This window comes from Pleurodeles waltl, chromosome 3_1 (assembly GCF_031143425.1).
Source record: "Pleurodeles waltl isolate 20211129_DDA chromosome 3_1, aPleWal1.hap1.20221129, whole genome shotgun sequence".
NCBI classification, from domain to species: Eukaryota; Metazoa; Chordata; class Amphibia; order Caudata; family Salamandridae; genus Pleurodeles; species Pleurodeles waltl.
Window position 1 is genome coordinate 212,046,467 of NC_090440.1, and position 15,753 is coordinate 212,062,219.

Below are 15,753 nucleotides of genomic sequence, written 5' to 3' on the forward strand. Positions count from 1 at the left end.
GACACCATAGAAATCATCAACACCATCCACTCCGGCTCACCATCCGACCCCTGCCCTCACCACATCTTCAACAAAGCAAGCTCCGTCATCTCACCCCAACTCTGGAAGATCATCAACAGTTCCTTCGAGTCTGCCACCTTCCCGGAGAGCTAGAAACACGCCGAGATCAACGCCCTCCTCAAGAAACCTAAGGCGGAGCCAAAGGACCTCAAGAACTTCCAGCCCATCTCCCTGCTTCCCTTCCTAGCAAAAGTCATAGAGAAAATTATCAACAAACAACTGACCCGTTTCCTCAAGGAGAACAGCACTCTGGACCCATCCCAATCCGGATTCCTCAGCAACCACAGCACCGAAACTGCCCTAATCGCTGCCACTGATGACATCAGAACCATACTGGACATTGACGAAACCACAGCCCTCATCCTCCTGGACCTCTCAGCCACATTCAACACCGTCTGCCACCACACCCTGCGCACACGCCTCAGCGACGCAGGAATCCGTGACAGAGCTCTGGACTGGATCACCTCCTTTCTCACCGGCAGAACTCAGAGTGTCCGCCTCCCTCCATTCTGCTCTGAAGCCACCAAAATCATCGGCGGCGTACACCAGGGTTCATCCCTCAGCCCAACCCTCTTCAACATCTGCATGGCTTAGCTTGCTAACATCGCTTGATCTCACAACCTCAACATCATCTCATATGCCAATGACCCCCAGCTGCTCCTCTCCCTCACCAAGGACACCGCCAAGACCAACCTCCACAAAGGAATGAAGGTCATCGCCGAATGGATGAAAAACAGCTTCTTTAAACTGAATTCCGACAAGAGTGAGGTCCTCAGCTTTGGCTCCACCCCCTTTTATGGGACGACTCCTGGTGGCCTGCCACACTGGGAACCTCACCGACACCCACTGACCACGCACACAACCTGGGATTCATCCTGGACTCTTCGCTATCTATGATCCAGCAAGTCAATGCCATCGCCTCCTCCTATATTAACATCCTCCACATGCTTTGGAAGATCTACAAATGGACCCCCACTGAAACCAGAACAGTCATCCAATCCCTCGTAAGTAGCAAACTGGACTACGGCAATGCCCTCTATGCAGGAACCACAGCCAAACTCCAGAAAAGACTGCAATGCATCCAGAATGCCTCTGCACGCCTCATCCTGGACATCCCCCTCCACTGCCACATCACAGCCCACCTGAGAGACCTGCATTGGCTCCCCGTCAACAAGAGAATCACCTTCAAACTCCTCACCCATGCTTACAAGGCACTGCACAACACCAGACTAGAATACCTCAACAGACGGCTCTCCTTCTAAACCCCGACCGACAGCTTCGCTCCGCTGACCTTGCCCTCGCCACAGTCCCACACATCTGCAGAACAACCACCGGCGGCAGATCATTCTCGCACCTCGCTGCTAAGACGTGGAACACTCTTCCCACCCATCTGCGTCAGACCAAGGACCTCCTTACCTTCAGGAGACATCTGAAGACCTGGCTGTTCAAGCAGTAGCAGCCCCCCAACACACCCCCTCAGTGCCTTGAGACCCTCACGGCTGAGTAGTGCGCTTTACACATTCCCTGATTAATTGATTGATTGATAAAAAGACTGCCTGAAGGTCACTCTTGTGACAAGGCACTTTTTGATAGTAGTAATGTGAGTTACAGCCCACTTCCCCGCCCTCAACACACACATTTCTTTGAGACCTCTAGCCTCATTCAGTGCAAGTGCAATACACATTTTGGAGGTCGGGTTGAGCTCTCACACACAGCAGGGTAAATGTCACACCTGCTAGAAGGGCTAGAACTTTAAATCGCAATGTAACTCTTTTGAAAGTTCTGTAGTGTGCAAAGCAGCTTCTGGGAGTACTGAAGACTTCAGAAAGGAGTTCCACTGCCAAGGAAGTCCTCCTACAGACCAGCGATTGATGGAAGACACTTTGCATGTACCACAGCGTTGTTCACTACGTTTTCAAGTCATGACATTTGTGAAGTTTGTGTGTGATTCTGTTAACTTTACATTTATTTGTATCATTTAGCTGACATCACTTGTCATGTTATCATTGACATAACAGATTGTGTGAAAATACGTCATGTGATGTCATCAAATATGTTAAGAAGTTATTATTCCTAAAAATCCACAAACTTTGAAAGCTCTGATCTCCATACATTGCTCCAAACATTCTCCATTGAAGTCTCATTCACACACTCCATCCCAAAGTTCCATGACATCCCAAACACCTCTCCTCATATCCTTACATGCAAATAGCTTGTCCAGTTCATGCCCCCAAACTCTTTATGACATGATTCATTGTTGTACCTAATCATTGCTTTCTCAAGCACATCATCATCAAACCCGCCTGCCCACATCCAGATCCTCCATGCCCCTTCTCCCAGCAATGCCTACAATACTATCAAGTCCACAAACATCTACACTTCATATCAGAACCTTGTTAATGCTCCCACTAGCCCCCTATACACAGCTGTCTTATATACTTTCACTAATGCTCCAATATGTACTTTCGTCTGTTCATTATACCACTCTACCAGTGGCACTAAGCCATTTCAGCATTTTAACATCCTTGTGCACCTCATCCATTGCCATAACATTTCTACATTTTCCCAAAGTCCCAATTTTTTATTTTTGAGGAATTTTTAAAACACAAAGACAGCTTTGAAAAGCAGCAGAATTCTGTACATAGTGAAGGATTCAGCTACGAAAAGATTTTAACTAATAAGCTAAGGATTATATTGGTTATGCTAACCAGTGGGTTACTTAAAAAAATCTCAGTTCATCATCGTTTTGTATTTTAACACAGAGTACATATGTTGTTCTTACAAAGAATATAGTTGTAGTTTTTGCCGTTATGTACGATACACAAAGTGTATCTGGGGAGGGACATAAAAACAGGCTGCATGGGTGGATGTTGGCTGAAATGTTATTGGAACGACTGAGTAGATTTTATGCTTGGTTTTATGAAGGTTGTTGGTTTCTCAGAGGTGTATCATGCAAAGTGTTGGAAAATGGGGGCAGATTTATGAAAAGTGGTGCTGCATCCAGTGCAGAGCCACTTTTCTTGCACCCCTTAGCGCCCCCCTACCGCCACCATGTGTGTGCCGTACTTACAATACGGTGCACCATGGCGCAGGGTAGGAAGCAATAGCATCAACATTTTTGCTGCTATTGATGTACTGTTCAGGGTTAGCGCCAAAGTTTTGGCGCTAACCCTGAACAGTACATAGGGACCCATTATAAATTATGGGTTGTCCCCTTTTAATGTCGGCTCTAAGCAGGTGTTAACAATGACACTAAAAATGGCACAAAGAAATTGTTTAGATTTGCGCCATTTTTTGGGCCCCCCTAATGAGAGAACACAAGGAGGGGTGCAGGTATAATGTGGTGAAAGGGGTTAAAAAGTGGCGATATGCATGAATTGCGCCACTTTGTAAATCTGGTGCAGCAACTTTGGCCTTGTTGGGTCACATTAGCGTTAAAAAAAAAAATGCTGCTAATGTGGCGCAAGGAGGCGCTAGGACCTCTTAAATCTGGGCCTGGGTCTCCAGTTGGCCGTGGTATGCCCTCTGTCCAAGTAGGGACCAGAATCCTAGTCAGGGTAAGTCAGATACACACCCTAAATTAACCTGTGCTCACCCACTGGTAGCTTGGCACAGAGAAGTCAGGCTTAACTTAAAAGGCAATATGAAAAGTATTTGTGCAACACTTAAGTTTAGAAAATAGAGAACATTTATCTGAGTAAAAGAAAGACTAAATTAACAAAAATACAATAAGTAAAAGTCAAGATATGAATTTTTTAAGATTAAGGCCCTGATTTAAGGAATGTGGCTCTGGGCCCAGTGCAGCGCCACTTTCCTTGCACCCCTTTATGCCCCCCTAATGCCAGCATGCGTGTGCCGGATCTAAGATACAACGCACCATGGCGCTTTGCAGGCCCATTGTAAACGATGGAAGCCCCCTTTTAACGCCGGCTGTAAGCAGGCGTTAAAAGAGCTGAAAAGTGCTGGCAAGATTGACGCAAAGAAATCTCCTAGATTTCTTTGCACCATTTTTTCGTCCCCCCCCCCTTAATTGAGGAATGCCCCATTTGCATACACTATGCCTGGTGCAGGCATAATGTAGCGCAAAGGGTTACAAAGTGGCGCAATGCATACATTGGGACTCTTTGTAAATTTGGTTTAGCGATTTTGGCCTCGTTGGGCCACATTAGCATAATGACACTAAAGTGGCACGAGGAGGCTTTAAGGGCTCTTAAATCTGCTCCTAAATGTGAAAACAGTGCCTAGAAGTCACTAGCGGTCCAAAGGGTTCCTGAGGTCATGGGGGACTGGTGTAAATCCAAAGTTCAGGCCAGCCGTGATGGATGGTAGGCCAGCTACAGAACCCATGCAGGGTCTGCTGAAACAATACCTTTGATGGAGCTAAGCATCGACATCGAAGGCATGCTATGTCAGTTTTTGCAGAAATCATCTGCAGAACCCCCTTCTGAGGCCCTGGACTGGAGGGGACACCTCAGGCAAGGTTAGGACTCATAGATGGCAAAGTCTAGCAGCACCAGGAGAGTTGCAGGCAGTCTTTGATGTCCCTGAGACTGCGGAGAACAGGGAGCAAGCCAACAAGCCCTTGGAGGATCTTGGGTTCAAGGATGTAGAGAACAGGTACACCCCTTCTCACTTCAGGCAAGAAATGGCATGGAGCAGGCCAACACAGCAAAGCAAGTAGCAAAGTGGTAGTCCCTCTTACAGCACAGCACAAATCGAGCAGTAGGCCAACACAGCAATGCAGTTGCAGAGTGGCAGTCCCTCCTGGCAGCACAACAGTCCTGTCTAGAGGGAATGTACAAAGTCCAGCTGTCACCATCCCATGACGTGTATTCAGAGACAGACCGAGTAATGTTTAAAGTAAGAAAATGCCAACTATCTAAAAGTGGCATTTTTAGGCTTACAATTTAAAATCTGACTTCATCATCAGTTATGATTTTAAGTTGGGAGCCTAGAGACCCCAGACTCAAACTTCTATATTTTCCCAATTGAAAGTTTTCCTCAAAGGATGCTTCAGGATAACCCAATGTTGCCCTATTGGAGAGATTGGGCTTACAGTAGTCAAAAGATAATTTAAGTGTTTTTCACTACCTGGTCATGTTAAACTTAAAAGTCCACATCTAACCTTTTAAATACACTGCACCATGCCCTTGGGGATAACTAGGGCCTACCCCAGGGGTGATTTACATGTAATAAAAAGGAAGCTTTGGGCCTGGCAAATGGGTACATTTGCCAGGTTGAAATGGCAGTTTGAAACTGCACACACAGGCTCTGCAGTGGCAGGCCTAAGACATGTTTGAAAGGCTACTGTAATGGGTCCCAATCAGTGCTTCAGGTCCACTAGTAGCAGTTAATTTACAGGCCCTGGGCACAGACAGTGCACTTCAAGAGGGGCTTTCAAGTAAGTTAACGATCAGAAAATGAGGAGGAGGAAGGCAAAATGTCTGGGGATGACCATGCAGAGAGGACCATTTTCAAAACAAAGGAAGCTTTATTAGTGTTCGTCTAAACTAGGGGAAGGCAGATTGGGAAGCTTGAATAGTTTGAAACTACGCCATTGATGAAGATGTCTTGTCAGGAGTATTTTATGTGCTTAGTAAGGGATTTTTAGTTAGCTGAAGAATGTTGTCTACATTAATTTAATCCATCTGAGGTGGGAAACTTGTACTCTGTAGAAGAGAGGGACTGAGAGAGAGAGAAACAGAGAGAGCGAGAGAGAGTGTGTGTGTGTTTTCCCCCTGAGGCTTAGTCTTGCCTTGAGGCATGAACTTCAACATTACTTGTGAGGCTGACCATGTTCTGAGACTTCGCCTGAAGCAGCGACTCCTTCCTCATGCATGTCTTGCAGGTTTTGCAATGGCTACCAGCAACTGGTCTTGACTAGCAATATTGAGGACTCACCTGCCAACCCTAGAGCTTACTGGAGTTGAAGCGAGACCATTTCTGGACTGATTCCTCCTGACTGCAATGCTAGTCAATGAACCGGAAGGGAGGCACTGCTGAGTCTTAACAGCATGAGATGATACATGATTATTGAGTCTAAACAATCTGAGTATTTCAAAGTCCCATGAATTAAGATACCTTGGGAGGAAAGTCTTCAAAGCGCTATAACTATATGCTTGGGGAATTACTGAGATTCACACTCTACCAGAGAGAATTAATTTAGTTTTACATAAATGCAGATTTTCATAGATGAAAAAATTAACTCGTACTTTAGCTTGGAAAATTTCGCTTTCATTCTCCAAGTTCAAAGTAGAAGAGATCAAAACTTATTCTGCTACTTGGAAACCAGGCTCATTTGAGTAAAAAAAAACAAGTCTGTTAGTTCAGGCTGCAGTGATGAGTGAAAGCTGAGCCCTTCAGAAAATGACCCATTTCATCTGTTTGCTACACAACGTGCTGTCCAAAATGGTCTAAATATCCCAATTGTTTCTACTTCAACTACTGCCACCCCCATCTGGAAGCAGTGTTTTTCATCATTGGCTCATATTTTCAATTTCTAAATATAATTTGTTAATTGTAGCAAAAAAGTGCTTTGATTGGCCTCAGCTGGGTATCTCCTCATGTTAGATAGTATCCTGCTTCCAGTCTTCTTTTTATTTTAATGTAACTAATTGGAGAACATTTATTATTTTTTTCTTATTATACCAAATACATTAATATGTAGTATGCTTAGCATACTGAATATCAAAAACTCAATTAGCTATATAGGATCAGCAACAAAATTGAACAAGCTTACAATAGTTCTAAACTCTTCTTAAAGCCCAGACTTGTTTAAACAGTTAAATGCTATAATGGAGTTTATAGAACCTGATGATCTCTACTATCAAAAGTAGTCTGCCAGTGCCTTGAGTCTGGACCCTGCGCTTCATCCATGAATGGATGCATATGATTCATATGTGTATACATGATGCTCGTGTGGCAAGATGAAAGTGATGCACGTGTGTAGTGTTAGCATAATGGAATCCATTTTTATTACCACTATGGAAGTGGTACATATGATGAAAATTTGGAGGAAGCCTTCCAAACAGCACGTGTAGGTTACAGAGCTCTTCAAATGTGTTCCACAGGTTTTTATGACACATCAAACTCTAGGATGTGAAGGGTTTGAAACAGAGAGTCCTCTTACAAACACGAGGAAAGCCCTGTCTTTTATTGCCATCTTTTTCCCTGGAAGGTAGTTATGTGAGGCTGCTTCTCCCTCCTTTATGTCCTGGCTTTGTGTTCCAACAGATAGGAAACTCCCAACTCCACCCCATTTTTCTGTGAATAAATGACAACTATGGCTAAGAGTATGGTTGCATCAGTCTAGACCAGGGGTCTTCAAACTGGGGGGCCTCAAGTGATCCCCGGGGGGGCGCCAGGCTCTGGCCAAAAGAAGCATTACACAGATAACAGTGTTTTGTTTAAAGCAGAAACATGTTATTGCATTGTTTAAAAGGTAACAGTACTTAACTGCAATGTTTAAATGCAGACCTATTTAAAAATTGCCATCTTTATAAAATATTTGTGATAAATTCTGAAGGGCGGGCCCAGTAATTTTTATTTTTCAACTTGGGGGGCGCGGCATTAAAACGTTTGGAGACCACTGGTCTAGACATAATAAGACTAAGGCAGAAACTGTCCAAAACCAGTCCCAGTGCTGGACCTGTGGAATACATAAACTCTGTCTGCAAGTTTAATATGAGTATAGGACAGAAACTACTAGCCAGTATATGCAGATTTCTCTATGCCAGAGCCCGGGATACCACCCCAATCAAAACAGACTAACTCTATCTTGTGCCTGGATTGGGGTCAGTTACAGCCAACTCTCCTTTGCCAGTTTCTGGAAAAGGATCCTGAAAGTCCTGCAATCTGCCAGGAGTACAGCTGCCTTGGGCCTGTCTTGAGGGAAGTAGCTGACCGAATGCTAATGAGGCATGTGGTGGTGTGGTTGCACAAAGAAGACACTATCTAGACAATAACAGGACAGCTAGGAGCGAAGGCAGGAAGAACTGAAAATTGGCAACTGTAGCTCCATCGACTAGAGGGGCCTTGTGGTGATGTGGTGAGTCCTTGAGGCCATGCTTCCCTATTGTGTGCTGAATGAACCAGGGCACCTCAGAAGGGCTGCAAACATACCCTACAGCCTCCCTGCAAGAGAGACAAAGGCCCATATTAATAGGCCTTTGGAGCAGGGTGCGCAGCAAGTCACCTTGCTGTGTCTCCCTGCATCAAAGGGAAAGGGCGGGAATGTGCCGTTATCTGTGCCATACAGCGCATCCCTGTCCTTTCCCACTGCACTGTGCCGTTTTGGCAGCCTAGTGCCAATGCAGGTACCCTTACATCATGGTGATAAGATTGTTTTGTGTAGGAAGGGGCAATGTCCTGCACAAAAACAATCCTTGGAGGCTTTTTCATCTTTCTGTGTGCTGCAAAATGCAGCACACATAGAAAGAGAAAAAACAAGGAAAAATAAAGATATTGCTCCTGTTTGCACTTCCACTGGGGAGGTGTAAAGTTTTGTTCATCCCCAGGTTTGCAGGGTCTTGTAAATATGGGGATGCATCAAAATCCATGGGTGTTGCATGGGAACACCCACTGCAGCACCCATGGAATGCCTCCCCTGCACAGAGTGAGGCAACACAGAGTGCTGCCTTGTCTTACTCCTTATGTAGGAGGCCATTTAAAAGCCACTCAAAGTGCTTTTATGTGGCCTCATAGATATGATTTTAAAGTTTGCACCATCGTTGCATCACAAAAAGTGACGGAACAGTGGTGCAAGGGACTCTTAAATATGCCCCTTGGTGTCTGTGATAGCTTGGCACTGAGATCATCACAAAGACAGTTGGCAGTAGCTGTTGGAAGAAGCAAAGCACCTTGCAAAGCTTGTTACTCAACAGATTAGTCACCATGAGCAGAAATGACTTGTCCTTCGATGGAGCCTCCCTGTTGATTCAAAGTGGGGTCTTCTAGGTTTAGGTTTTTTATTTTTAACCCCACAAGAAGAAATACTTCCAGCAGAGACTCACCTCAGCAAGCCAGATCCAAAGAAAACAGACCCTCAATGCTCCAATTGATACAATGCCTCCTGTGACTTCATAAGTCATTGCACATTAAGTACTCCCACTAAATCATTAGTTTATGGTTTGAGGAGTTACCTCAGGTCTTATGGCTCAAAATAGCCAGCGGGGACAGAAGGTTAGAAGATGGACAAGCTAATGGTCAGCAGCAAGGGTTTGATAGCTTTTTTCACTGCTGGCTTATAGTTTGGGAGAGCAAGTAGTGGAGGTTAAGTGAAGGGCTCTGACAAATGCGAGTTTACCTCTGACAGGTAGCAGAGGGCAGCTGAGGAACTCAGGGAACCAACTGATGGGCTTTTAGAGGCGAGTTAGAATCCCTGAGGATCAGTAGAGGTGTGTGACAGGATTTCTGCGAGCTAGTTCAAAGACTTCCATGCCTGTGCAAGTGGTATGAAGTCTCTGTGGCCCAGCAATGGAGTCTGAGACTGGCCAGAGCCATGTGAGTGACAGCTGTGAGACGTTGAGAATGAGGAGAAGGGAGGTCGGAGGCTCTGTGGACTGACACGGTGGAGTTCAGAGTCTGTAGGTGCTTGTTTAAGCTCCAATGACTAGCTGAGTGTCTCTGAGGACCAGTTGGGGGATTGTGAGGATGAGCACTTGATGCCAGGGTCAGCATAGTCTCTTTTGGGTCCTCTAAGGGGCATCTGTGTGTGGTGGATCATGTTCTGGGGACCAAGTAATAGCCCTGGCTATGAAGCACATGGTTACATCAGCTGTGCTCAATGTATGGTCCTTATACTGTTGGTCTTACACCATCAATGACATTGCACTGAGCCCATGAAGTGGCCGGGTCCCGTAGTTTGAAGGCCATTTATCTAGAGGCAGGCTCAGGACCATGAGAGATGGTTTGACTGATGGAACTCCAGTAGACTAGGTATGAGTACTGAGTGTGTCACTGGAGTCCTGATGAGAAAATGATGGCTAGATTAAAGCTATTTTGCCGCCCTTCAAAAGTTGAGTGAATGCAGTTTAGCACAGTCCTAATAATCAGCTGTGGGATTCTGTGGGCCAGTAGAATGCAGATATCCTGTACATGGACTCTGTTGGATGATAGTGGTGCTGTGGGCATTTTTTTCCAATTATGGGTTACTATAGCACAGGCGTGACACAAGATTTGCAGAGCAACTCATAAATTGTGGGGAAATACCAACATATAACAATCAAGCACATTTTCAATGGCAATTCAACTAGAGAAGTCATCTTAAATTGAGAAAAGTAGTTCTTTTTTCATAAATCTTTTATTTGCATTTCTTAATGAAAACATATTGTATTACATTATACCAGTGTCTTAATTTTAAAACATTAGTATTCAGTCTCTAGTCTAAACATTATTGGGTACTAAAGCAAATGATAAAAATGAAAGCAATCCGATTAACAGGTGTTTCGAGTTAATACAGATTTAACTATGATTTATATTTTGTGTGTTCTGTATCCGGTGTTATTCAGGGTGTTTTTCTGTGACTTCACCACAACAATGCTACTATCACCAACAAATTTGTGCAGTACATATTCAGTACATGACTCGTTTTCCCTAATTTCCACGATTAGCATTTTTTTCGAGCAATGTATGATAGTTAGGGTTTGAGGAATGGTTCATAGACAATCATCTGATCATTCGGTTTATATATGACCCTAGTAGTTTGTCGCTCTTGCTAGTTCTGTCACCCGTTCATCATGAGTTGGTATGGTCGATCTTCCCCTGTGACAGAGAATAATTGTCCTGGCTACATCTATTGTTGGTGCTAACTGTCGTCATTTGTAGTTGGTGAGAAGTGTAAAGTCTGTCATGTTTGCCTTGGAGGTCAATGTGTTCATTTGTCTTCCCAGAAGTGTTGTATTGCCTGACACTCTCAGACTATGTGTGCCTTGTCACATGTACTCTGCTCCTACATCTGAACGAGTAGTAGACCTGCTCTATTTAAACATAAAGAGGTATAGTGCCAATTATAAAGTACTTAAAAATAGAAAAAAATGGGTCTAGCTTCACAAAGAAGTTTGTGTTTTAAAATACCTTCTGAAGTGTACTAGTGATTTAGGGCCTGCTTTAGATCTTGCTGGAGGGGGTTACTCTATCACAAACGTGACGGATACTCCTTCTGCTGTATTATGATTCCATTTTAGCCTTATGAGCTTGTAATACATCCATCACTTGTGTGACAGAGGAACCCATCCACCAAACTCTAAATCAGGCCCTTAATCTCCCCTGACAAAAGTCTTTGGCCACAGCCGACGCTGGAGTAAAAAATTGGTAATTAACTAGAATTACATATGCTCCCAAAATCACCTGTGATATTTCCCCATCTTCTCTACACATGTCCTAACAGGGGATATTGAGTTCCTGTCAATGTGAGCAATACAGTTGGAGGTGTTTCTATTGATAGGTCAGCTCAAAAGTGAATTTGGGTTCGAGGTTGGAGATTGGTTTAAAGTTATTATTCAATTTAATCTGTTCTATCCTGTTGATAGAAATCTATTTCCAGGCTGGCCAGTGATCTGGTGACACATCTTGTGGTTAGGCAGCAAGCTGGGAACCGCAATGATGCTGCTGGAGTTTGAATACCGGCTTGCCTCCAGGCACTTTGAGAACGAGGAGAAGAGAGCTTGGAGAAGAGATGGGCTGGAGCAGGAGAGAGGCTCGGTGCTGAGAGTCCTGTGACTCTCTTGGCTGGGGGGACCGCGTATTCCTGCGTGAAGCCCTCACTTTGCACCCGTGAGAGGAACCGATGCCAGGAGCAGGGCACCGCATAGGCATTGGCCCAGTAGTGAGGATTGGAAAATGATATTCCACTGAATTTTGACATTTCATATTGGACGGCAAGGACTTGGTTGAAGTAAGCTGTCTTGGTTGCTCTTACCCTGAAATTAACTTTATGAGGAGCCTACCTGCCGCAGAACGTGCGAGATTGTGACTTTTTCATTTGCTATCCTAATAAAGGAAGATTTCACATGTATCGTTATTAAACGGAAAAGTGGATATTAGGTAGAAGAGGTGGTGTCACTTTAAAAATGATTGCAATGCGGGAAGCTCGGAAGAGTTTCTTCCCTTTTGTCTGATTCAGATGTATTTAATGAGCAACCTAACTGGAGAGAGTTTAGGATTGAGAAAGGCTAAGGAAATAGCTTAAACGCTTCTCCTACTTTTCGAACTGATATTTGCTGTGTCGCCAGAATTTTTAAACAGCTAATTTGTTTTTTGTGCAACTTGAAGAAATAAAGGATGAAATATTTTTCATCTTCGAGTGCTGGCTCTCTTTGGATTGAAGAGTGTTGGATGGGTCTTTTTTATGTATGCCTGTTTTGCAACTCTAACTCACTTAACATTAATTAAGCAGGGTCAATTCGCAGGAAAGGGAGAATTCTGAACGTAACTAAATAATCAGCCAAAACCATTAAGGAATATATGTACAATTAATCTTCTTCCAGTTCTCAGTTTATATATTATTTAAAGCCAAATTAATCATTGCGGAAAGTAAAAAAAATTGAATTGGAAGACAAATCCGAGAGGTTCTCATCGAGGCAAGATGGCGGCCGCGAGTAGCTAGCGGCCAGTAAGCTCTCCTTCCCCCCGGCTCCTGTGTGGCGTTTTTTGTTGTTTCCCCCGCGGGGAGGATTATGCGGGCGGCTCCAGACGCTTACATCTGCGGCAGTTACCTGCCAAGCAGCATTACACGCGGATCCGGCGGAATCGGCGGATTTATTAGGAGTTCCCTGGGTGATTTCGGCCATAACGGCCGTGGCTTCCTCATCTCGACATTCGCTATTTTTTTTACCCCCTCGTGGCAGGCAGTGGCGGATGGCCCCGAAAGCTGCGCGTGGTAGCTGGTCGAAACCAGGGCCGCAGGAACGACGGCCTCTGGATCCCCAGCCCCTCGTCTGTGGGGGATCACCAAGAACAGCGGCTTTGGAAACACCGGCGGCGGTGATAGTGTGCCTGAGGGCAGGCAGCCAGCTTTTGGGAACTTTGCGGCTTTGGGGCAGACGCACAAGGCAAAGAATGGCGCAAAGCAGATTGGAGAAAAGGAGGAAGTGGTGACTATACCCCGGATGTTTAAAGCCCTCCATAACTCAACCCCTATGGGGGGCAGTACTACTGGAAGGGACTCTGACACTGGTGCAACAGAATCGGCTGGGGATGGCGACAGCACTGGTCTAAGATGTCTAGCTTCTTCAGATAATGGAGGGTCGCCGCAGGTGAAAACCAGCGTTGGTAGCCGCTCTTTGGATGCACATCAAACTGTAAGTTGCATTGCTGGGGGATCCCCACAGGTCTCTGTTTTTTGTGTGGGGGGTAATGCGCTTGCAGCAGTATCTGAGGGGGAAATTGACCGGCCATGATATGCCCCTGGGTCTCAAAGCAATGTAGGGCTGGCGCAAGAAGTGGTGACAGGGGCAGGGTACTGCGAACAAGCAGCAGCAGTAGCATGCTTATTGCCAAGCACCGACCCGGCAACTCCGGCTTGTACTCTGGAGGCGACTCGTGACCACCGGCAGGGCAGAGGGGACTTATTAGTTCAGGGGGAACCTGGAGAGAACTTTTTTTCCCTGTCAGATCAATCTCAAGATTCCGATGAGGACAGCACCTGCCCCTCCATAGACTCAGAGACTGGCGATAGTTCTACACCGCCTTTAACCCCTATTTCTGCATTGAGGGGCACCGTAGTCAAACGCCAAGCAAAATAGACCGTGGTATTAAGACGAGACAAAGCTGGTGAGTCCAGTCAGAAGAGGGAAAAAAAAAAGAAGAAGGTGTCTAGGTCGAGAGCTATGTCCTGGGACTACACAGAAACACAACAACTGCTGCATAGTATGGGTGATCTTTCAGTGGCTCCAGCTCAGACAGAGGTTAATGTTCTGAATGTAGAGACTGTGCCTCCTTCCCCTTCTCTGCACCATATTTACCAGACCATCACGTCACAACATAAGCAAACGCAGAGGGACAGCAAGAAAGCCAGGGGGGCCACGAAGCAGTTACAAGTGGCAGTCAGTAAGGTTGCGAAGACATGCTCTGAAATTGGGGAGCGGATCGCTGCTATTGAATGCCGGGCGGATGCACTGGAGTCAGATCTCGGGGTGGTGTCAAAACAAGCCGCTATGCATGAGAGTCAGCTCTCGGATATTCAGTGGAAAGTAGAGGACTTTGAAAACCGGCAACGTCGTAACAACTTGCGCTTAATTGGGATACAAGAAGGCGTAGAAGGGCAGGATTCAAGAGCCTTTATAATTAGATTGCTTAAAGCAGCACTCCCCGAGCAGACTGGATGGGACTGGGAGAAAGAGATACAGAGAGCCCATCGGTTTCCACTACGTCTGAGAAGTCAACAATTAACAGGAGCAAGTGGAACAGCCCAGCAACAGCCTAGAGCTTTTATAGTCTATTTTGGCAATTATTTGCTGCGCCAAATAGTCTTTGAGAAAGCCCGCCCGGATGCTAGGATCAGCGGTGAAGGCTGCACATTCTTCTCCCGCCCCGACTTTTGCCATGCTACGGTAGAGAGACGATGGCGTTTGAGACAACTGATTAGCCCCTTCCAGGAGAAGGGAGCGGAAGCCTATTTACTGTCCCCGGCTTGACTTAAAACTATATATAATGGGATGATACAAGTGTTTGCATCCGAGATTAAAGCTAAGGAGTACTTGCAGTCTTTGACTTAACTATTGACATATGGCTAAAAAAAAAAAAAAAAAAAAGAGAGGGGCTTAAAGTATTATTATTTTTTTTTGAGAAGGGGAAAAAGAGGAAAGGGGAAAGGGAAAAAAAAAAAAAAAAAGGAAAAGAGAAGGAAAAATGAAAGGGGTGGGTGAGAGAGGCGGGTAGTCTGGGGTGAGTAGAAAAGGAGGAGAGGTGCTCTTATCGAAATGGTTGGTTGGTGGGGGCCTAGTCTCTTAGGGGAAACAACTCTTCTTCTTTGGTTAGTAAATTTGTTTAATTTAGGAGTCACTGCAGGAGCCATCAAGGGGGGAGGGCCGCTAGTCCATCTTACAGACTACAGTCTGGAAGCCTCATTTGGTTGTGTGGGGGGTGGGTGGGAGGTAGGGGTTTCTTTTGTGGGTGGGCTGGTGATTGGTGGGGTGGGCTGGGGTTGGGTAGGCTTTGCACGGGAGATGCACAGAAATATGTATTTGAAGGCACAGGAGATTATAAGGTGTATGATGAAACAAGGTGTAAGTGTGGGTATATTTGCTACAGTTTTCAATGGGGGATCGTAATATCTTACGGATAGCTACCTTAAATATATGTGGGCTAAATGATTCTAAGAAAAGACGTCTTGTCACTCATGAGCTCAGAATATTAAGGGCAGATATAATTTGTTTGCAAGAGACACATGTTACCCCGGCTAAAAAGTATTTGTTAGATTTTCCTGGTTTCCAATTGGTCGCGTACACCACCCAACAAACGAATACTAGAGGGGTTGCAGTACTTACACGGCGAGATCTTCTTCTTAAGGTGGTCAAGAAAAAGGTGGATAATATGGGCCGATGGGTGATAATAGAGTGTGTTATGGGGCAATCAAATTTTACTGTATGTTCTATTTATGGCTCTAATGCTGATGATCCAGCTGGTATTAATATGTTGAATACTGAACTTGCGCTCTGGGCCTTACCGCTTATTGTATGTGGGGATTTTAATATA